Genomic DNA, 23,434 nt, shown 5'->3' with positions numbered 1-23,434 from the left:
TCATAATTTAGTGAGTCCAGGCATTGGTAGGCTTAGCCTAGGCGATATTGGCTCTTTCAGGGCGTGCAGGTCGGTGCAGCCCTTTCCCACCACTCCAGGTTCCACCCTGGAACATTTTTTTGAAAATACACTGAAGGATGTAAAAACAGCAATTTGTGAATCTGTTGATGCCAACCTGAATACAGACGAAAAGAGAGCATTGAACTGGCTACGAAGGAATCGCGAGGTGGTATTAAGAAGGGCAGATAAAGGAGGTAACCTCGTCATTATGTCTAATGAACAATATCGCAATGAAGCGCTAAGACAACTTAATGATCGAGAGATATACCATCCTATCCCCTCTGATCCCACCATGCGATACCAAAATGCATTGCGTTCCTTGTTACGTACAGGGGTGGAAAAAGGTTTTCTATCATTGAAATTAGCCTCAGATCTACTCCCACTTTGTCCACGACGACCAGTGTGGTATCATATACCGAAAATCCCTGGCCTCACCGCCGGGAAGACCCATAGTCTCTGGCTGTGGGTCCCTCACTGAGAGGTTATCCAGGTACCTGGACCACCTCCTGCGTCCCCTATTAAGGGGGGTGCCATCCTACCTCAGGGACACCCTTGAGGTATTAAGGATGGTGGAGCATGCCACATGGGTGCCCGGAGACAGACTGGCTACCATAGATGTGGCCAGTCTGTACAGCAGGATCCCGCACGACATGGGAATAGCTGCGGTCAGACGGTATCTGTTGTGTACGGAAAAAGATGAAGAATATGTGAATTTCATTTTAGAATGTTTAAATTTTGTGCTAACGCACAACGCCTTTATGTTCGACCGCAGCTGGTACCATCAAGTGTCTGGGACAGCCATGGGGACCCCTGTGGCATGCTCCTACGCCAACCTCTTTTTGGGGGCGTGGGAGGAGTCTGCAGTGCTCTCGGACACCAACCCGTTCGGGAGGCACGTCAGACGCTGGTCTAGGTACGTGGATGATATCCTGGTGGTGTGGTCAGGGACAGAAAAAGAATTCACAGAATTCATGCTCTATTTAAACGCGAACAAGGTGAATATGCAATTTACATCGGAGATTAATGACCATGAGGTGACATTCTTAGATATTAAGCTAATTATTGAAGGTAACCAACTTATTACTAAAGGTTATAGGAAAAGCACAGCCACGAATTCAATCCTTCACGCACAAAGCTTTCACCCCAGACACACAATAGAAGCTATTCCCTATGGGCAATATTTGAGATTGCGACGCAATAATAGCAGGGATGAGGACTATACTGTACAAGCAGATGAACTCACTGCTAGGTTTCAGAGGAGAGGGTATGACATGGACTTACTGAAAAAGTCTAGACGCAAGGCCTGGGACCAGGCGAGGAGGTCACTTCTGACCCCGAGGGAAAAACAAAATGCAAACAAAGCAGTAAGAACGACTTTTACGTTCGATTTCACCTCTATGGCTGACAAAATAAGGAAAGCTATACACTCTAATTGGTCTATGATTAAAAGAGACCCGGATTTGGCATGCATATCGCATGAGTTTCCCAGGGTGGCCTTCAGGCGAGCGCCTACCCTGGGGAACATACTTACTAGCAGTGAGTTCACCTCCCCTAGAAATAAAGATTGGTTGGCAACCTCATTGCCCCAGGGAAACTTCAGATGTGGCCACTGCAAATGGTGCAATAAATTGATCAATCGAAAGACAGTGCGATTAGGGGGTGAAACGATACAGATAAAAGGATTTTTTACCTGTCAAAGTGATTTTGTTGTATATGCTCTAATATGTCCTTGTGATCGGTATTACATAGGACAAACAACTAGACCTATGAAGGTCAGGTATGGCGAACATATGAGTGTTATAAAAACGGGAAGGGGCTGCACACGGCTTATGCACCATATGAGAAATGAGCACTTTAAAGAAAGATTTAATCTACGCTTTTTAGCATTAGAAAAACAGGATATTCCATCAAGGGGAGGAGATAGGGAGAGATTGCTCTTGAGGAGGGAAACCAAAATGATCTTGAGGACTGAAGCAATGGGCCCAATAGGCCTTAATGATAAAATCGAACTTTCTTGCATGTTGGACCCTTAAAAAAGTAGTTCCTTTTAAAAAAATGGACTTTGAATAGTATATTATATATACACTGTAAATTGTGGACTTATTGATGGAATATGATGCCTAATATGTATTTTAATTGATTGAAATGGTCATAATGTATATCTCTAGCTAATATTGGTAGGAAGCTACAACTAAAGGAGAAGGATAAGAAATAGTTAATACGAATAGAGCTTTGATTTTGGAGATGTTATGTTGTAAAGAATACCATTGTGAACTCTAGCCTCTTGACAGATGCCCTATCCTAGATGTATCAAATGTAGGTACGTTTTATTAATTTGAAACAGCATCCCCATGTGTTTTTAAATAGCCACAGCCAAGTCACATACACATTTGGCACCTTAAACACTAAAATTTGGTTGCCAGGGCAACGGTTACGCCAAACCTAGAGGATCAGCGGACCCTTTTAATCCAGCTGTAATACATGCTGTTTGACGGGGAAGGTGGGGCCTGAAAAGGAGCCCACCGCGCATGTGCCCCACTACGGGCAGCACTGTACCAGTGTAACTATTCGCCGTATATACCTCTAAATATAGAGGAGCGGCAAGTTTTGTTATACAGACCGTCATTAGTAACCCGCGATCCATTACTTCGCATTGACCAACGGCAGTAAAGCTAACCATTGGTCTCTGTCCGCGATCCCGGAACTAAGCGTCCCAGAAGCCATGGCAACCAACTCAGCTTTGGAGGAAGTGATGCGACCGGAAGGGGCGGGGCTTATGCTCCGTCTTAATTCCGGAAGCTCACGGATCCCATTCATAGTGGTCTGCAGCGTGACCAAGCGTCAGGAGACGCGAAACGGCCGTCGCTTTGCCACCTCGTACCCACCACCCACCTCCATTTTCACTATGAGGACCCCCTAGTCCAAGGACACGTAAGATTTTGTATGCACAACAATACCTATGCAATATGCAATGTCAAAGGTTTAGCACAGAATATGGAATGTCACTTATGAGGAAATAAACCTGAGACGGAAGGTGCACGCCTCTTTGCCTCTTTGTATAGATGTGATTGAACTCTTTCTTCAGATACATTTGCGGAGCACACGTCTTGCGACAGGTGGAAGAACTGCATAAAGGGGTCCCCATAGAGAGTTGCCTGTGTACATGCGTGGAGGGCTATCATCTTGCAAGTGGGATGTGCCACACAACTGCTTTCCCTTTGTATGACTTAATACAGCAATAAGCAACAATGTATACATATGCTGTATCTATTAGACTCTCAGACATGATTCTATCACTTACAAGAACATATGCAGTTTCCCAATTTTGGAATTTAGCTTGCTATTGCAATGGTCTGTGTGCATCTATGTTAACTAATGAATATATAGAAGGCACCCCCCTACTGATGCCATCTATGATAATAATCTTATTGGAGTCATTCAGGATAAAACAGTCTTACATGTTTCAACCATACTGCTGATATTTCTCTGTTGCAACCAATCCAGAGAATGTAAATCCCTCAAATGTGTTAAATGGACTAGACACAAGAGAAAGAAAAGAAGTCAGTTGCCTGAAGAGATCTGTAAATGATAGAAAAGAATGTTAAAGGCAAAAGCTATAAGACTATCTTGATGCTCATGTGACAAGAGCTCACAGCCTCCCTGGATGTAACCAGCAAGGCTGGTCTCTTTCAGTCCCTTACACACTCCTAGGAGTTATGGTTCACCATGAGCTTGCTGGGCAATCTATAACTCTGGGTGTTTTAATTCCTACTACCCCATAGAGCCATAATAATCCATGCCATGCACTGATGAGGATCACCCAATCCGAAACAGTCTGTACGCATGTTGGATTATTGTGGCTCTGTAATATTAACAAGCTGTCACATCTTTGCATTCCAGCAGGAGGTGTGTTTAGCTACGAGGGACAACAAAGAGATGATTTGCATATTCAGCAGTGACGCATTGTGGGGCACCTCAAAGCTCACTCCAACCTGAATAATTGCAAATATCTTCTGTTTTAAGAAGGAAAACTTCTGTTTTGCAAAACATTTTAGTAAGGAGGCTTTTTGGTCTCTTTCAGCCCCTTACACGCTCTTAGGAGTACTGGTTCACCTTAAGCTTGCTGGGCAATCTGTAACTCTAGATTTGACCACAAAACAAAACTGACCATAAAGTGTGAAGAAGAATGGTGAAAAATAAATGATAAAGAACATGGACAACTTCCAAGAAGATACAGGCTGCACTCCAAGGTGAAAGTCCATCAGTATCTGATTGCAACATTTGTTGCTTTTCGAGTGATTGCGAGTTCAATGGAAGAAGACCTAAGAAGACTCTGCAGACTCTACTGCTAAAAGGAAAAAGGCAGACTGGAATTTGCAAGTCTAAATATTGACAATCTACAAAGCTTCTGAGAGAATGTCCTCTGAACAGATTAGACAAAACTAGAGCTTTTTGGGAAACCAGATAAGAAAAATTAAGTTCTCAAAGAAAACAACACCTTATCTACTGTGAAACATGGAGAAGGCTTGCATGTGTGGTGGGGCTGTTCCATATATCATGGGATGTCTTGAGTCTATGGAGAGAACAATAAAATGTCAAGACTATCAAAAGATTCTGGAGAGAAATATACTGCCTATTGTCATAAATCTCAATCTTAGTTTCAGCTCCTTGATCTTTCAACAAGAGGTGTTATCGGGAAAGAAGTATATCAATCAATTGCTGTGGAAAGACAAAAGAATGCCAAACCAGTGTAAGGAGGGAATAGTAGCGCTAAAGTACAAAAATAATTGAAAAATTAAACTGCAACATCTAAAGGAATTTCTTTACTGAATATTATTTATAAAACATAATCAGGTCCACTGTATAACAGACCTGCAGAGTACACTAAGCAGGAGATTGGAGCTATTAATGCAGATTCCAAACAGGTAGATCAAAGATTGATCAAATACATAGGCTTTCACAAAGTTTGGTATTGTTTTGCTTAAACTTTTTATTGTCTACAATATCACAGAAGCTTGTAGATATGATTTTGCTATCTTTTCAAGAAATAAGAGCAATTGGTTGGTTGGTTGGTGGTTACAAATTAATCAGCACAGGAATGCAAGTCAGATTTTATGATTACACTAGCAGCCTGTTTTGTAGGAGGGTGACTTTCAGGAATGGTGCTTACCTTGTATCGCCTGCTGGCAGTGTGTCTTTGTACTGTTCTGGAATGTGAACCTGCAGCTATCCACCAATAGATGTCCCTCATTAGCCTGGAGTCTATTCTCAAATTGTGTACTCCCTACATAAGGACTCTGAGTCCTGAGTGCTGCTGAATTTCTGATTATCTGGTTCTCACCCTTTGTATTGTACCTTTTGACTTGCTGCTGTCTACTGATCCTGTGCAGTGCATTCTTGTATATATTTGTGCATACTGTGTTAGTTCAATATTTTTTATCTTTGTAATGTTTGCTGGGTTTGCGGAGTATTGTTGTCCTCTTATGTTTGCAGTGTTCTCACGTTATATTTTGTGCACTTATTTTTCAATAAACACTATTTTGACTATTATGCTGGGTACACATGGTGCGTTCCCGCACTCGATTCCCCGCTCGATTCCCGGCAATTCCCGGCCGCTCGATTGTTTCCGACATGTCCAATTCGCGTTTCGATGGATCGTTAGGTCGATTTGGCATACTTTACATGAGAATCATCGAAACAATCATCGAAAACGCGATCGGAGATGCTCGAAAATAATCGAGCGGCCGGGAATCGAGTGGGGCATCGAGTGCGGGAACGCACCGTGTGTACCCAGCATTAGGTGCATACATTGCTAATAGCCAGCAATGCCTGTACAGTCTGTGACTGTGAACTTTCTTAAGCGAACAGGTGAGCATGATAACTAGTCAAGTTTGATTTATTTTTAAGTGTATTTTGATTGAGACGAGCCATGTAACCCAAGAATACATCAACAGGTAAGGAGTAAAATCGATATATATGCTAGACGGTACAGTGGCATAGTGATAACCTAAACAAGCTATTGTTGCCACAGTAAAACAAAAATCAGTTTTACCTTAGGTCTGGTTCAGTTGGACTGCTGCCGGCAAGTATCTCTGGTGTCTATCGCTAGGGATCCATTCTGCGTGATTGAGATGAAAGGGAGCATTCATCTCACAGCGTTTATCGTCGTTTAGTCAAGTCCCCAGTCGATAAAGTTTTCCTGAATGTTACATGTAGCTTCTGGAGTTGTCTGCAACCGTGGCTACATTATACTTCCCTAGTTCTCTAAACATGATAACAAGCGTTAACAAACTACATCAAATGCTTTTCTGGGCAGCAGCTTGGAAATTCCTAGCTGGCTGCAAACTGAAATTAACATAATTATAGCATCATTGAATCATAGGGGCAGCATAGTTGCATTGGGCAGCATGATGGCATAGTGGTTAGCACACTTGCCTTGTAGCTCTGGATCCCCGGTTCAAATGCCAGCCAGGGCACTATCTGCACAGAGTTTGTATGTTCACCCCGTGTCTGTTTGGTTTTTCTCCGGGTACTTTGGTTTCTCCCCACATCCCAAAAACATACAAATAAGTTAATTGGCTTCACCCCAAAAATTGGCTCTAGACTACAATACATACATATACACATGACTATGGTCGGGATTAGACTTTGAGCTTTTCTAAGGTACAGTTAAGTGACAAGCCAATGAGCCTGATGCAATTGTCAGAATCGCCAGCGTTAAATGCTGGTGAGTCCGATAATCAGGCGACAATAAAGTCACCTGATCCAATAAAAAAAACTCGCTTGTGCGATATTATCGCTTAGCAAGTTCCTTACACCCTATCCAATACACTTTGCATGCCTCCGGTGAAGTGATGCTTCCCGGCAGACATGAGCATTAGCTTAGACCTGCAAAAAGCACATCTAGACATGTTAACGCATGTCATCGCCGCTGCATCTGGGGGTCTCCTTTTATAAGGAGACCCCCAGAGCTCCACGCCAGCCGCCACTAGTCTGTGTAACCCCCCACGTAGCTGCAAAGATACTTGAAAGCAATTTCCCTACCGCCGCTTAACACCTGCCGGCCGTTGCATCTCGCCGCAAGTTCCGCTGTGTAATTACAGTGTATGAGTCACTGTAATTACTCTATAGCAGAGTTCCGGCAAAGCATCTTTGAATCAGCCTCCGGGGCTCCCCATTGGTTCACAGTCTGAGCCATTTTCATTGGTCCAGCCTGTGAACCAATGGGGATTCCCGGTGGCTGATTCAAAGATGCTTTGCCGGAACTCTGCTATAGAGTAATTACAGTGATTCATACACTGTAATTACACGACGGAACTTGCGGTGAGATGCGGCGGCCGGCGGGTGTTAAGCGGCGGTAGGGAAATTGCTTTGAAGGTATCTTTGCAGCTACGTGGGGAGTTACACAGACTAGCGGCGGCCGGCGGGGATCTCTGGGGGTCTCCTTATAAAAGAAGACTCCCAGACGCAGCGGCGGAAGATGGCGGCGATGTTCGGCGGGTGTGCGCGTATCTCCGGGGAGCAGGCCGTGGTGCTGATGGACGGCACCACAGGGTATACCTCGCTCCCCGTCGCCCGTGAAAAGGGAGCATCGCTCAGGCTTTCACCTGAGTAATGCTCCCTAACGATCGGCCATCACACGATTTATCCAGGCAGGGATATCCAAAGAAAAAATAAGGTCACTTCAACAGAGCTCAATTCTTCAGTTCCAATGAGTAAAGAAGGTATCTAGACAGTTATTTGAGTACAGGTAATTTAAATGGCGTACTAACCGGATGGCGGTCATGGCGGCAGGGAGCGGCACTGGAGACCTCTTGCACCCACCCAAATGTATTACAAGTGGAAGGAAGCTGCGACATGCAATTAACTCACCTGCTACACCGCCGGAGTCCAGCGATATCCGACCTCCTCTCATCGCTCAGTTCTCCCCTTAGTACTGGCATGCCAGGCACTAGGGGGAGAGCTGCATGGTGACAGAAGGACGCATCATGGACTCCAGCGGTGTAGCAGGTGAGTTAATAGCATGCCGCAGCTTCCTTCCGCTTGCAATACTCTGCAGTACTTATACTGGGGGCAACTATTCCAGGTTACCTATACTGGGAGCAACTATTCCAGGCTGCCTATACTGGGGGCAACTATTCCAGGCTATGTATACTGGGTACCGGGGCAACTATTCCAGGCTACCCATACTGGGGCAACTATTCCAGGCTACCTATACTGGGGGAATCTATACCTGGCATTACCCACTGTAGCGCGCTTAGGCTTAGTACTCCGCACTCACTGCTTTCCTTTTTTTTTGGGTGGGAAGGGTGTCATTTAATACCCAGCACCAGGTGTCAAATGCCCTAGGTATGCCACTGACCATAATTCACTTATTCTAGCCAACAGTCTAAATGATATATAGAACACAAATGTTAACTTGTACTTCCAATTTCCAAAAGAAACATCAATTTACCAATCCTTATCAGCAGAGGTTTAACCATAGCATCAGCAGCCTTTGCAACCACTGGGGGGCCCAGAGCTGCAAAGGGCTAAAAATACAATTCAAGGGACTATCCTCCAGATAGTCCATAAGGGGAAAACAGGGTCTAGATCTGAAGTGGTTAAGGAAAGTTTGGTTGACACAGGAGCTGTGCATCACTATTATCCTTAAAATGCTTCTCCATATTGAAGCTGATTATCTCCAGCAGCCAAATGATCTTCTTCGTTATATCTCTCCCGACAGATGTACAGTACATAAAACAGGAGGCTGGTACTGTGCAACTCACTATGTGCTTAGTTATTTTGAGCATTTTTAGAGTTCCTACTTGCTGCTTGCTGATTCTCCTTTCTTGGTCTCTTCTCCTTTCAACTGCAGTTGTTGAATGAACTCATTAAAAGCGATTTACCAGTGACTGCATTGTATTTTTCTCTATAATTACCCTTTCACAGAAAACCTGAGTTAAAACAAAGTGATCTATTTCAGAATAGATCCCTCATCATATTTCCCATAAAGTACATCCCACCGAATGGGCCAGTGATACATTTATCACCTTTTAATGACTACTCCCAAAAGCCTTCTCCGTAATGTCATATTCATTAATCATCATGGGAAGATGTTAGTTAGTGGTCAATATGGACATGAGGATGTTCTGGATGGATATAGGGAGGCGAGCGTAACCTTTGTGAAAATGTCTCCTCTCTCTTTTCATTTTTAACACTAAAAATAGCTTCAAGCATTAACCCATTTATGCCTAGTATTGTTTATTATGGCGGTAATGATGAGCAAAGCACCAAGAACCACGTTGACCATTGAAACATTTTCATTTACTGGTGAAGAAGGCTGAAATTATGAATGAAGGTTTCTGATTGGCTGCTGCAGAGTATCAATTAGGCTTTACATATTTTCATTAATGATTAGCACCAATTGTGTAGTAACCAATGGCAACCAGTCAAATTTTGGGACTGGGACATCTAATAAAAAAAAAGGTTTCACATTGAGAGTAATTTACTATATTTGCATTTATGATATTAAAGGATACCACATGTCTAACAAAATCTAAAATGGGGTGGGTAGGGAAGTAAGAGCTAATAATTACTGCTCCTTTTGTTCTGCTCAGTCAGCTGCCGTTCTCCCGTAATCCTTCCCGGTCTTCTCCGCCCATCACCGCAAGTCAGACGACTCTCCTGACTTGTCTTCCGGACATACTGCACCACGCATGTGCAGTATGTCCTTTCTGCTTCCCCGTGGCTGTGCATAATGATGTAGCAGCCTGCAGACGGACGGAGAAGACTGGGAAGGGTTACGGGAGAATAGCTGACTAAGTGTAACGGAAGGAGTGGTAAGTATTAGCTCTTACTCCCCTACCCACTCCATTTTAGGTTTTGTTAGACATCTGGTATCCTTTAAATGATCCATGAAGTAATATGACACACACGTGCACAAGTCTTTATAGCATGAAAAGAAAATGATACAGTTATACATTTTAACTGTTTGTAAATTAGTGGATTATTGTGATCACTCTCTCCTGTTGTATCATTAGTTCTTCATATGTACTAAAAATTCCAACCCTCCCAACCCCTCTAACCCCCACCCACATTAGCCTTTTGATGAGATTTGCCAGGCTGTGTTTGAGGTGTGTGGGTTTGTAAATGGGGTTACTTTCAAATACCCATACTGGGGAAGGGGGAGGGGGTAGTCCCCTGTCAAGGGCTTAAAGGGAGGGGGTGGGGACAGGTGAATGGATGCTCAGCAGAGAGTAGTGTTGGGCGAACAGTGTTCGCCACTGTTCGGGTTCTGCAGAACATCACCCTGTTCGGGTGATGTTCGAGTTCGGCCGAACACCTGACGGTGCTCGGCCAAACCGTTCGGCCACATGGCCGAACTAAGAGCGCATGGCCGAACGTTCCCCGAACGTTCGGCTAGCGCTGTGATTGGCCGAATGGGTCACGTGGTTCGGGCCCGAACGCGCTCTGATTGGCCGAACGGTCACGTGGTTCGGGTAAATAAATACCCGAACCACGTCATATCTCCGCCATTTGTCTGTGGGTTTAGCTTTGGGTAGGCAGGCAGGGTAGTTCGCTCTCCAGCCACGCTAGCCAGGGTCCCGCCCAGTCATTGTGTGTCGCTGCTGGGAACAGTAGTACACCGCTCGCTCAGCCACACTATATATAGCATTGTTTACTGCCACTGTGTACCTCGCTCAGCCACGCTATATATATAGCATTGTGTTTTCTGACACTCTGTGTACACGGCTTAGCCTGACTAATATAGCATTGTGTGTACTGCCACTGTGCACCTCGCTCAGCCACGCTATATATAGCATTGTGTTTTCTGACACTCTGTGTACACGGCTTAGCCTGACTAATATAGCATTGTGTGTACTGCCACTGTGCACCTCGCTCAGCCACGCTATATATAGCATTGTGTTTTCTGACACTCTGTGTACACGGCTTAGCCTGGCTATATAGCATTGTGTGTACTGCCACTGTGCACCTCGCTCAGCCACGCTATATATAGCATTGTGTTTTCTGACACTCTGTGTACACGGCTTAGCCTGACTATATAGCATTGTGTGTACTGCCACTGTGTACCTCGCTCAGCCACGCTATATATAGCATTGTGTTTACTGCCACTCTGTGTACACGGCTCAGCCAGACTATATAGCATTGTGTGTACTGCCACTCTGTGTACACCGCTCAGCCAGACTATATAGCATTGTGTGTACTGCCACTCTGTGTACACGGCTCAGCCAGACTATATAGCATTGTGTGTACTGCCACTCTGTGTACACCGCTCAGCCAGACTATATAGCATTGCGTACTCTGCCAGTCAGTGTGTATATTGCTGGGATCAGTAATACTCCACTCACCGCCAACCACTATATGAGCTCACCATGAGTTCCTCAGAGACCTCCGCTGTGAGCAGCACTCCCAACAACAGCAACAGCCAACGCCCCACGCAAGCTATAACATCCACTACAGCAGCCAGTGGTCAGCAGCAGCCCTCTCCGGAGGAGAATGTTGTGTCCATCGGTCCGTCGCCAGAACGATTAATGAGGGCTGCCATTGAGGAGATGATGGGGCCTGATGTGGAGGAGGAGGTCGGGCTCAGGCCAGCATCCCAAGTTAATGTTGAGGACGATGAGGGGTCTGTGTCTGGGGATGTTGGGGTGGCAGAGGTGGTGGGTGGGTCAGACTCAGGAGAAGAGTTGTATGATGAGGATGATGATCGGGACCATCTGTATGTGCCTCAGAGTCCGACCCCGGAAAACATGTTGTATCGTGTGTTTAGGTACTAAAATCTGCGTTCCCACTTCCCAGTACTGCCTGCAGTGCCCGGGTCCACGGATCCATATAATTTTTTGGGCAGCACTATCAAACTGTGGTACTATGAGTGAGTTGCCATGGTCCTTCTGTGCTGCCTGTCACACTCACCGTCTGTCTGCAGATGGATTGTTCAACACAGCTACGCCATCTGACATGTAGTCCTGGACCTTGACCATCTTCTCTAGGCGATTGGTGTTGGAGGACGTGGAACTGCCCGATTGCTGTTCTGTGGGCTGCTGCATGGGTGTCAGAAAATGTTCCCACTCCAAGGACACTGCCAATACCATTCCCTTTTGGGCACTAGCAGCAGCTTGTGTTCTTTGCTGCCCTCCTGGTCCTCCTGGGTTTGCTGAAGTCAGTCTGTCGGCGTACAACTGGCTAGAGAAGGAGGAGGATGTCAATCTCCTCTCTAAAGTCTCCATCCTCAAGGGCCTGCTGGAATTGTTCCATTTTTGACCTGTCTGACACTTTCTTCAATCAGTTTTTTAACATTGTGTTTGTATAAACTGGGTATAAACCCAGTAATTGGTGTTGTCCAGATTCCAGAATAATGAATAATAATGAATAGTGAATAATGCGCGGGCCGCGTTCAATGCAGTCTAGCATGAATTGAGCCATGTGTGCCAGAGAGTCCTGCCAGACTCCTCTATCTTCATGTTCTTGTAAGCGTTGTGATTGTTGTGATGCACCATATTCGTCACCAGCATCACTTTCTTCCTCTTCTGCTGTCCTTTCCCGCTAAATTGTGGAAGTCCAACGTGCACCGCTCTGTCCCTCGGCAGTGGGGGCATCCAATTCCTGCTCCAGCTGTTCCTCGTCCTGTTCTTTGTCATAGCTGGGACCAGCGTTTCCTGAGGCAGGTTGCCTGATGTTGGTATCATCACGCTGATCGTTTTCATCTTCAGAATCCCCCACTTGCATCATGCCAGCGGTTTCCATCTTCAACATTGATTTCTTCAGTAAACACAGCAGTGGTATTGTAATGCTGACTGTAGAGTTGTCACTGCTCAGTCACGCAACGTGGATTGCTCAAAATTTTGGAGGACTTGGCAGAGATCCAACATGGTGGCCCAATCAGATCCACAGAAGCTTGGTAGCTACTAGCTGCTGGAATGCGCCTCGACACTGCGCAAAAGCGTGCTAGCATGTGCAGCGTAGAATTCCAGCGCGTAGGCAGGGACATCACCCAGCGAGCGATGGTGCGCTAGATTGAAGCGCTCCTGCATCTCTTGGTGAGTCCTTCAGAAGCGGTACTGGACTTTTAACAATGTTTTTTTTTTTTCCTTCAACAGAAGATCTGCCACGTTGGAGTGAGGAGGACGCCGCCGACCCCGACACCAAGCTGAACCCCGGCGAACTCCAAGCAGAGGATCTTCAGGAACCCTCAAGGCTTTGAGCAAGCTGAGGAGGATCAGCAGTCCCGACGAGACCTCTCCTCATATGCGACTGAGTGCAGTGGAGCTCCCCAGAACAACCTCTCAGTTGTCACTTTGTCACTGGTCACTTTGTCACTTTGTCACTTTGTCATTTTGTCACTTTGTCAGTTGTCACTTTGTCACTGGTCACTTTGTCACTGGTCACTTTGTCATTTTGTCACTTGTCACTTTGTCACTTGTCACTTCTCACTTTGTCACTTGTCACTTTGTCATTTTGTCACTTCTCACTTTGTCACTTGTCACTTCTCACTTTGTCACTTGTCACTTTGTCATTTTGTCACTTGTCACTTTGTCACTTGTCACTTCTCACTTTGTCACTTGTCACTTTGTCATTTTGTCACTTGTCACTTGTCACTTTGTCATTTTGTCACTTTGTCACTTTGTCACTGGTCACTTTGTCACTTGGTCACTTGTCCAGATGATCTCGGTACACCTCCTGAGATTCAAATTCCTGCACACATTGCTCTGGGATTTGGGTGTGATGAATGATGCATCTAACTGGCCACCGGAGGCAATTAAGGCCTTCAAAACATTGAAAGCAGCTTTCTGTTCCGCCCCCATTTTGCGTCATGTTGAGTTGTTGACGTCATGTTCATCCTCGGCCTCGCCTTGCATTTCAGTGCGAGGTGCATTTTCCACAGAAAAAGGTTGTGAATCCGGGCACAACATTTGTGGCTGTTCCATTGACCTTTCACAAGTAGAAGATTGTGGGGGTGGGAATAGCTCCTCCGAATAGCCCATTGTGTCCTGAAAACTACTCATTGCATTGCTTTGCGCACACATTTTTTTGTCCTCATGCAAGGCCTGAGTTGCACCTGAAAGCGTGGCCTTCTCCTCCTGCGCCTCCTCCTGTTCCATCACATCTGCTGCTGCTGGGTTAGCGTTGACGCCCGGTCCCTGTTTATTGAACCTCTTATCTTTATTACATTTATGACTGCATGGCGGTAAAAAGCATGCTATCCGCACGCTTCTTGTCCTCATGCAAGGCCTGGGTTGTTGTGTCTCAAAAAGCATGGCCTTCTCCTCCTGCGCCTGCTCCTGTTCCATCACGTGTGCTGCTGCTGCTGGGTTACCGTTACCGGTCCCTTTTCCTGGAACCTCTTCTCTGTATTACATTTATGACTGCATGGCGACAAAAAGCATGTTACCTGTCCAAAGAAACATGACATTTTCCACATTTAAAAGACAGTTTTTCCTTTGAAACTTTACAATCAATTTTCTCAAAAACTATAAGCTCTTTTTCAAATATTTTTTTTCCTCTTGTACCCACTCCCAAGGTGCACATACCCTGCTAATTTGGGGTATGTAGCATGTAAGGAGGCTTTACAAACCACAAAAGTTCGGGTCCCCATTGACTTCCATTATGTTCGGAGTTCGGGTCGAACACCCGAACATCGCGGCCATGTTCGGCCTGTTCGGCCCGAACCCGAACATCTAGATGTTCGCCCAACACTAGCAGAGAGGTATAGGTACTTTGATGAGGGAGTGTAGGCTCCTCTTCATGCTGACCTACTCTCCCTCACCAATGCCCTAATCCTCCCTACTGACTGAGCACCTATTCACCAATCCCCTACCTCATGTATCCCTACCCTCTCCTTTAGATTGTAAGCCTTTGGCAGGGTCCTCCTCCAGTTCATCCTCATTAATCATGTACCCTCATCATCATCATGCTCATTTCCCCAGACTGACTTGAACTACTTGTTCTCTAAGACCATCACTCCATTGCATGATCTTGTACTTTGTATTCTTGTATGATCTAGTGCTGTGTATCACCCCTATTTATTGCACATTTGGTGTTTTATACATAAAATAAATAATAATAATGTAGTATGGTCATATGCTGAGGTATAGCTGACCTTTACTTAGGGGCACATCCCTTTTGGGCCTTGTTGCAGCCACTTTTTCTTTCACATTCACGTTTATAAATGTTAGTGTGTACATATGTATTTACATAGTTCTATGAGTGACTTGCAGGACTGAATATTTGCTGAATGTACTGCCTTTGTGTGCAGAAGGAAAGTCTGATAAGCCATTGCACATGTACTCTTCATCAATATATATGGTTTTGGGGAAGTTTCTGAGGGAAGCAATTAAAGCCACCAGTATCTTTTTTTGGTTGTGAGTGGAAACAAGAATACAGGAAGGAAACTAGCACAAACAAGAGGAGAAAACACCAACTCCATTCAGACCGAGTCCTAGATTTGACTTGACACAGAACACTAGTGCTGCAAGATAAAAATGCTAAGCACTTAGCTACCTCATCCTGCCCAGATCTCACATGGACCTCAAATGTGTAACTAAGAAGTACCCTAAGTACTTACTCTTCCTACCTCCAATACAGGGGTCCATCTTCTAGAGTAAGTGTCGGGTCACTTGTTATTGTCTGGAATGATCATGGTGACCACACTTTCTATATGACCCATGTCAGATGGACCCCCAGGCTGTGGAGGTCATATGTACCCAAAGGCTGTGGAGGTCAGCAAGGAAAGACTGAGAAAGGGGCGAGAAAATTGCAGGATCCCCATTAAAGATTGGACAGGGGGGGGGGGGGAGATGTCATTATGCCCCTGTATTTCATATTTTCGGGAACCTGGATAGTTTGGTAATAGTAAGGGTTAAGCTATAAAGCATCTTGATGATTAGGTTTCCCTCTGAATGGAACATTGAGGGTGCCAAACACCTGCATACTTTCTACAACCTAGTCTTTTATATCTGTATACAGAGCCATGTGAGTTTTTTTTCTCTTGAATCCTAATAGCTTTGTTAACAAGTGCCCTCAGGAACGTTCCTTTCTGTGCCTCCTGTCCCTGGTTGCTTGAGATGTATAGAAGAACTCTGCATGCAGTTGCAGGGTAAGCAGCCTCTCCAGTCTCTCAAAGCGTGCAGGTGCTCCCAATACACTCCAAGACCCGTCAGAATATCTACTGCAGCAAACTTGACACCTCTCTGTTCTCAGCCTTTTTATCGTTATGCAAAACATCAATTAAACGTGTTTTTGCCTCTAAAGGTTTCTCCTTTCAGCACTTTAACTCTATGAGTTTTAGAGGGAGCTACATAACTTTTGTTTTCCAGCTTTATTCACATTTGTATCAATGCTCACTAGGAAGAAAAAAACTGCACACTTACAGCTAATAGAAAGCAAACTGGCTTTTCAGACTATTTAACAGACGAACATCATGTTCAGGAACGGTGAAGCAATAAAACAGCTTGAAGAAGATTAGGAAAACATTACCCAAGGTGCTTTATTTTGGTGGCTCTGCATCTTATCTTTACTTAACATTTCGAAAAATACAAAGTCATTATTTGCATTGAACTCAAATGCACAGCCTGCCCTACTTATTGTAGCAAAGATGTCTAGAAATAAGTATACTGTAGCTGACCCAAGGGTACTTCCTGAAAACAAAACTGTGTCCTATTAGATTCAATAAACCCTTTGCTAGCTATTTAAAGTGCACCTATCCTCTCCTGAGAAAATAAAAATAATTGAATTGAATCGGATAAGCATTACTGTGTGTGCCAGTTGCTGCTTGTCTTGGCACCCCCCTTTGGCCTTCACGCTCTAGGAATTACCCTGTCACACTTATGCATGAACATGATGATGCACCATGCATGGGAATCACCTGTGGCTGACAGAGCGTTCGGCTTAGACCTCCTGATTGGTGGCACTCAGTCAGGTGAAGTATGAGGCAGCCCTGAATGTCCATCCTGTAGGGGTCAGTGCAGAACTCCACTTCAGCAGGATTTCAAGTCGGTGGAGCCTAGAAGAAGAAAAAATATGGTTATGTATTATGATTGTAAACAGTTCACATCCAGATCTACTTTAAGACCTTGCTCTAATACTGCTGGGGGCTTCTCAACCCCCCCCCTCCCCCCAGTCTGTCTGAGCTCTTTCATCTTCTCCAGGGAGACTTGCAGCTCTAGCAGTTTGAATAACCTGTGACAATGTTGCACATTCCCGGCCACTGCAATGCATGCTTGCATCTTCTGGATGGTAAATGTACTCACATCAAAAGACTACATCTCCCCAGTCCCACATGCATTGCGCCATTTGGGGACATGCGATACTGCCATGGGTGCTTCAAACTGCTGCAGCTGCAGGTCTCTCTGGGGGAGATGGGACACCTCACAGATACAAGAGGCTAGGGAGAACCCCCCCCCCCCCCTCCCCCCGAAGGTAAGTAATGCCTGACCTTCCCCTCCTATGCCCACTTTGTTTACAAACCTCACTAATGGGGCTTGATTCACTAAACCATGCTAACTCAAATATCACACCTTATTAAAGATATCACACTATATCAAAGTTAACACGCCTTATCAGAGTAGTTTAGCAAGTGCTACGAACCCGCAGGGGCTCAGGGCAGGACGAGTGCCATTGCCAATTAGCAGGCATAAGTTGTATCGCTCAATTTCTACTCTGATAAGGTGTGATATCTTTGATAAGGTGTGATATTTGAGTTATCACGGTTTAGTGAATCAGGTCCCAGAAGCGGTCTGTTTTATACATTAAGTGAAAGAAGTTTACGTATTATTGTGAAGAAATTCATAAATTAGATAGCGAAATTGTATTTTGCTAAAAAAAAAATACATTTTATAATTTTTTTTTGTACTGCAAAATTCACTCATACTAAATACAGTAATTATATATGATGCATAGGCACAGAGCCTTTTTAGGAACTTTTGCTCTGTTGCGTAGTCTGTGCAGCTTTCTATAGACGTGTCAGAGATTTAAATGAAGTGTCATGAATCCGCACAGGCAGTATGAATATAAAAAGTAAAAACAACTTCTGTAGTACCTCACTCTGTACTACAGCTTTTCAGAACTGGTCTTTCCTCGTGTGGCAGGATTTCTTTAATGGCGAACACCAACACTGTTGTGCTAACTCTGCGGGGTGGGGTGTAACTGGCCAGAGTAATATTTACCTGCTCCAGTATTGCATTAGGTCTCCTCCTCTTTTCAGCAGCCACACGCTCTTTGCTGCTATGCCATCCTAAGGATGTCATGTGATCAGGAGCCAATGGTATTCAGGCATAGAGTATGCGGCTGCTATGAAGAAGAAGAGACTCAATGCAGAGCTGCTCTGCCATGCTACTCTGCAGAAGAGAAAGGGGGAGCAGGCCTTAATAACCTCAGCGATAAAAGTCACTATTACAGGCTGCAATCTTCTCAAAAAAATTCAATCTGTGCCTTCCATCTTGTATTATAAAAAGAAGGATGACACAATCCTGTCTGCAGCCACAGCCACACCCACTAAACCTCAAAATCTCTCTCACACAGCTGTTTTGGGTCAGGTGATTCAAATCTAATGCTGGGCATACACGGCTCGATTTTGGCACTCGATTCTTCCCCCCCAATCGATTCCCCGCTCGATTCCGCAGCCGATTCTCTCATCTTTCCCTCATTTTTCTTATCTTTTTCCATTGTCCTCAATGCGGAATCGAGCACGGAAATGATCGGGCGGTAGATCGGATATGTCGGAAATGATCTATTGAGCCTTCTAAATGGCTCAGAATCGAACCGAGTATTCCCAGCATAAGATATTTTAGATTACCTATCCATATTGTGTTCATGTTTGTTCTCAGTGTGTAACACAGACTATTAAAGACAAAAGACAAAAAAATCAGTGTGACAGTCAGACAAGTACATTTTTCACAAATATTTATTTTACTTTAAATGTGCTAAACGAGAATGCCGTTTTAAATGTATGCCTTCTGCTTTAAATGGTGAATTTATTAGAACTTCCTTTAGTTTCGTTTCTCTTCTTGGTAATTTGGTGGTGTGCAGCAGTGGAGTCCATAAAAAAGCAAGCTTTTGATGCAACTCACCAACATCTCTTCATTGCAACCAAAATAACAACAACTGACCGTTTAAAGTTAAAACGTAAGAAACACAGGATAATATGAAAAAGGTAGTTTTGGTTGTACCTATAATTGTTTGTTACGTCTCAATTTTTTCTTATGAAATTTTGTAAGAATAAACCTCCCTGGGCATTCCTGCTTTGGTATAGGTTTTATTTGTTGTCATGAGGTGGCCACCAAAGCTAGAAACAGCCATCAGGATTCATTAACCGTTTCAGCCCGCGGGGATTTTTCACCTTATGCATTGGAGCAATTTTCACCTCCCATTCATTCGCTAATAACTTTATCACTACTTATCACAATTTATTGATCTATATCTTGTTTTTTCCGCCACTAAATAGGCTTTCTGTGGGTGGTACATTTTGCTAAGAGCCACTTTACCGTAAATGCATTTTAACAGGGTTAATAAGAAAAAAATGGAAAAAATTAATTATTTCTCAGTTTTCGGCCATTATAGCTTTAAAATAATCCACGCTACCATAATTAAAACCTATGCATTTTATTTGCCCGTATGTCTCGGTTATTATACCATTTAAATTTTGTCCCTATCGCAATGTATGGCGCCAATATTTTATTTGGAAATAAAGGTGCATTGTTTCCGTTTTGCATCCATCACTATTTACAAGCTTATAATTTAAAAAATGTTTGTAGTATACCCCCTTCAAATGCATATTTAAAAAGTTTGTCTTTTTTTTTTTTTATTGTAATTTTTTTTTCCATTCAAATTTTTATTTGGTTAATATTTTGGTGTGGTACATAAACAGGTCATTTTTAATATTGTTATATGTGTAAACTGTAATGTAAAAAATGTGTAGCTGTAGTTTTACTATTTGGCCACAAGATGGCCACCTTCATTTTTGTTTACCCTCTCGCTAAGCGGAAGTACAAGGGAGATGCGGAAATCTGTCCGGGCAGAAAAACTGAAGCCTCACAGGTGAGCGCTTCGTTTTTTCTTCGGGGGAAAGGGATCGGTGATCGGGAACCATGTTCCCTTTCACTGATCCCAGGGCTACCGGGGGACACAACGCGATCGCGGGTGGGAGCGCGCCCAAGCGCGGGAGCGCTGCAGAGCTGCCGCCCGGACTTGAGCTTCACGTCCGGGCGGCGGAAATGGTTAATGTCAGTAGCTAACCATCGCTATTAGGAATAATGGGAAGTGTAGTCTTGTGTCCAATAAGTTGTTGGTGCAGGAGGCAGCACCATCTCCTCCTAATGCTGCGAATATACAATGAGTTTTTTTGGCAGATAGATGGCTCGATAGATAATTTCTGACAGGTCTGATCTGATTTCGATAGTTTTTCTGATCGTTTATTTTTTTTATAGAAGTGAATGGAAATCGATCAGAAAAATGATCAGAAAATTGGTCGACCAGTAAATCTGCTGAAAAAACTCATGGTGTATTCCCAGCATAATAGCCCTGCTGCTAGCATACTGCAGTGGAACTAGAAAGATGATGTTATCAGGATTATAACAACTTTTTACATTTACTTGCATGCTTATGGCTGTTTTTTTTTTTTTAAGATTTAAAACAAAGCTTATCAGTGAAGGGTCAGGATGGAATGTGTGTTGGAGTTAGAGTTGCACCTTAACTTTCAGTGTCAGGCATCCTAGACACACACTATGTACAATAGTATAAGTGAAATGGGTTAATGTGCTACTTCTTTTCAGCAATGTAAAGAAAAAGGCATAACAAAGAAACTTCATCCACATACTCCTACAGTGATAACATTACATTGCATAATGTATGTATAAATGAGGCATACAGACTACATAAATCTAAAGATTCTAACTGTAGTTACTGAAAAGGTGAGCGATAGTAACACAGAAGGCTAGTTAACCTTGGTCCTCTGAATCTCCTATGGTAATAGATATTCTAGCTATTATCATAAGTATTGCATTCTGTGAGGTTTTTGTGGAGAGGCATACCCTTTCACCAGGATGTATAGCAGGTTTCTGTAAACACACATCCTGCAGCTGGATAATAGTGAAGGATCACTGCCACCTATGGGAGAGATTTGGAATTCCTGTAAACTAAACACATGGAAACAGGTAAGATTTCTGCATTCATAGCAGTATAATGTAACCACAATACATTGCATGACAGTTACAGTATAAGGCCTCTTACATAACTGAACACTAAGACTGTAGCAATCTTTTTCGCATAGCATGACCATTCAAGCAGTGGCGTAGCTAAGGAGTTGTGGGCCCCGATGCAAGTTTTACATGGGCCCCCCCCAAGCACTCTATACATAGCAATTGAAACGACGCACCAAAACCTGCCAATGGCAACTACAGTGTCTGAGGTGCAAGAAGGGGATGGGGAACAGTTTGTTAATAATTGCCACTATTCATAGTATCTATAGAAGTGATTATTGTGAGCACAGGACCAATAGAGAGCTAATGCTGTTGTTGAGGGAGGGCCCTTCGGGGCCCCTCTGGCCCAAGGGCCCCTATGGGGTGGCTACCTCTGCAACCCCTATTGCTACGCCCCTGCATTCAAGCCATTTTCATTGACATTTCTTTTTTTAATAATCACTACCAAAACTACAAAACGTGCATGTTTTACAAGCAAATTACGCATTGTGCATATAAGGCGAGATATGCAACGTGCGTAATGTATTTGTTATGTAATTTTCACAATGTCTAGTAAAATGTATGTGCACTGTATGTGCATGGATATTTTACCAGTATTTTGTGAAAAGACCACTATTGTTTCTTATGTTACAGTTTTTCATAGAGGATTTAGCTGCTTATTTTTCCCCTACATGAATGTTGGCATCTTGTTTGTGATATTCACAATATGTACAGCATCCTTATAAATGCAGCATCCTTATAAATGCTGTGTATCCTCAGTCTCTCTGATGTCATTCTGATGTTAGAAGTCATGGTAAAAGCCTTTGCAGATGCTTAATTGCACTCTGTCTTGGAATACCCATTAGTGATCGTACCAGGTTACAGTTTTAGAAATAATCGCTGTACAGTGGACCTACTTGTCAGGTACAGCAGGAATTAAAGGATTTCGTACTGGGGTAACAAGGCTTTGTGCAGATGAGGAATTGTACTTTGCATTGGGGAGAGGGAGTTATTCTAATGTGTGTGTGTAAGAGAGAATGCATTCAGAATTTGTGTGTGTGTGTGTGTGTGTGTGTGTGTGTGTGTGTGTGTGTGTGTGTGTGTGTGTATACAGCGGTTTGCCGGCGATTAGCGTTTCGCGTTTAGCGATTGTGATTAGCTAATCGCGATCACTCCACTCCACTTCACTGTGTGTGTGTGCGTGTGTGTGTGTGTGTGTGTGAGAGTGTGTGTGTGTGAGTGTGTGTGTGTGTGTGTGTGTATGCAGCGGTTTGCCGGCGATTAGCGTTTCGCGTTTAGCGATTGTGATTAGCTAATCGCGATCACTCCACTCCACTTCACTGTGTGTGTGTTGTGTGTGTGTGTATACAGCGGTTTGCCGGCGATTAGCGTTTCGCGTTTAGCGATTGTGATTAGCTAATCGCGATCACTCCAAAACCGCCGCAGTGTCCAGTGATTTTTCTGTGCTAATCGCGGGAAAATCACTCCCGCAAAACTTTACCGCCGGCGTTTTGCGATTATAGGTGTGAACGGGCCCTAGTGTGATTGTTGTGTGTGTGTGTGTGTGTGTGTGTGCTTTTCACTGAGAGAGTGCATGCAGAGAGGAGGTTGTACTGGAAATTGTGCAGGAGTACAACTGCCTTTCACAGTCACAGACGCTGCTTCTAAGAGGTACTAGTTGCTTTACTTCCTGATTTCCTTCCGGATTTCTTATTCTTTTGATTGTGGCAGTAATATGACAAAATGTGGAAAACTTCAAGGGGGCCGAACACTTTTGCAAGCCACTGTATATATGCAACATCTAGTTTTAGGTATATACAAGTACAGTCTGTGCTGCCCTCACCAGGGACATTTGGCAGCAACAAAGATGAAAATCGATGCCGGCAAATGCATGCCCGATTGACGATGCAACCAATTTCGGGCCGAAATTGGTCACATGTATTGGTTAGACATGCTGCAAGATGTAGGGCCGACATGCTCGATAGGGTGCGCGGCGGTAACGGCAAGCGATATCAGGACGAGCGACGTACGCGACAAAACCTCCTGGTGTATAGATGTACATGTGTGCTATGTGCATGTGTGCGTTTTTACATTACCTGTCCTTTGTCGCGATGTCTGTCTGTTTTCCTAATCCGCCACTCTTCCATGGCTGCATACACGCTGCAAGCCCATAGCACATTGGGCTGTGTGTGATGTCACAT

At 44.1% G+C, this 23,434-nt stretch overlaps 1 protein-coding gene and 1 long non-coding RNA gene across 3 annotated transcripts in view; one reads left to right on the top strand and one right to left on the bottom strand.

Annotated features, from left to right (window-relative positions):
* Window positions 1-23,434, top strand: part of NOS1 (nitric oxide synthase 1) — a 459,584-nt gene that overhangs the window by 154,780 nt on the left and 281,370 nt on the right. The window lies entirely within an intron of this gene.
* LOC137556463 (uncharacterized) overlaps window positions 1-23,434 on the bottom strand; it is a 59,585-nt gene that overhangs the window by 18,546 nt on the left and 17,605 nt on the right. Inside the window, exons 2-3 of the long non-coding RNA XR_011029118.1 lie at window positions 21,087-21,191; window positions 16,925-17,062 (exon numbers count right to left, since the gene is read on the bottom strand). This is a non-coding gene — a long non-coding RNA (uncharacterized lncRNA). The remainder of the gene's footprint in view (window positions 1-16,924; window positions 17,063-21,086; window positions 21,192-23,434) is intronic.

This window comes from Hyperolius riggenbachi, chromosome 1, assembly GCF_040937935.1.
Source record: "Hyperolius riggenbachi isolate aHypRig1 chromosome 1, aHypRig1.pri, whole genome shotgun sequence".
NCBI classification, from domain to species: domain Eukaryota; kingdom Metazoa; phylum Chordata; class Amphibia; order Anura; family Hyperoliidae; genus Hyperolius; species Hyperolius riggenbachi.
The sequence above is the reverse complement of the archived record's forward strand: the minus strand, read 5'-3'. Positions and strand labels throughout refer to the sequence as shown.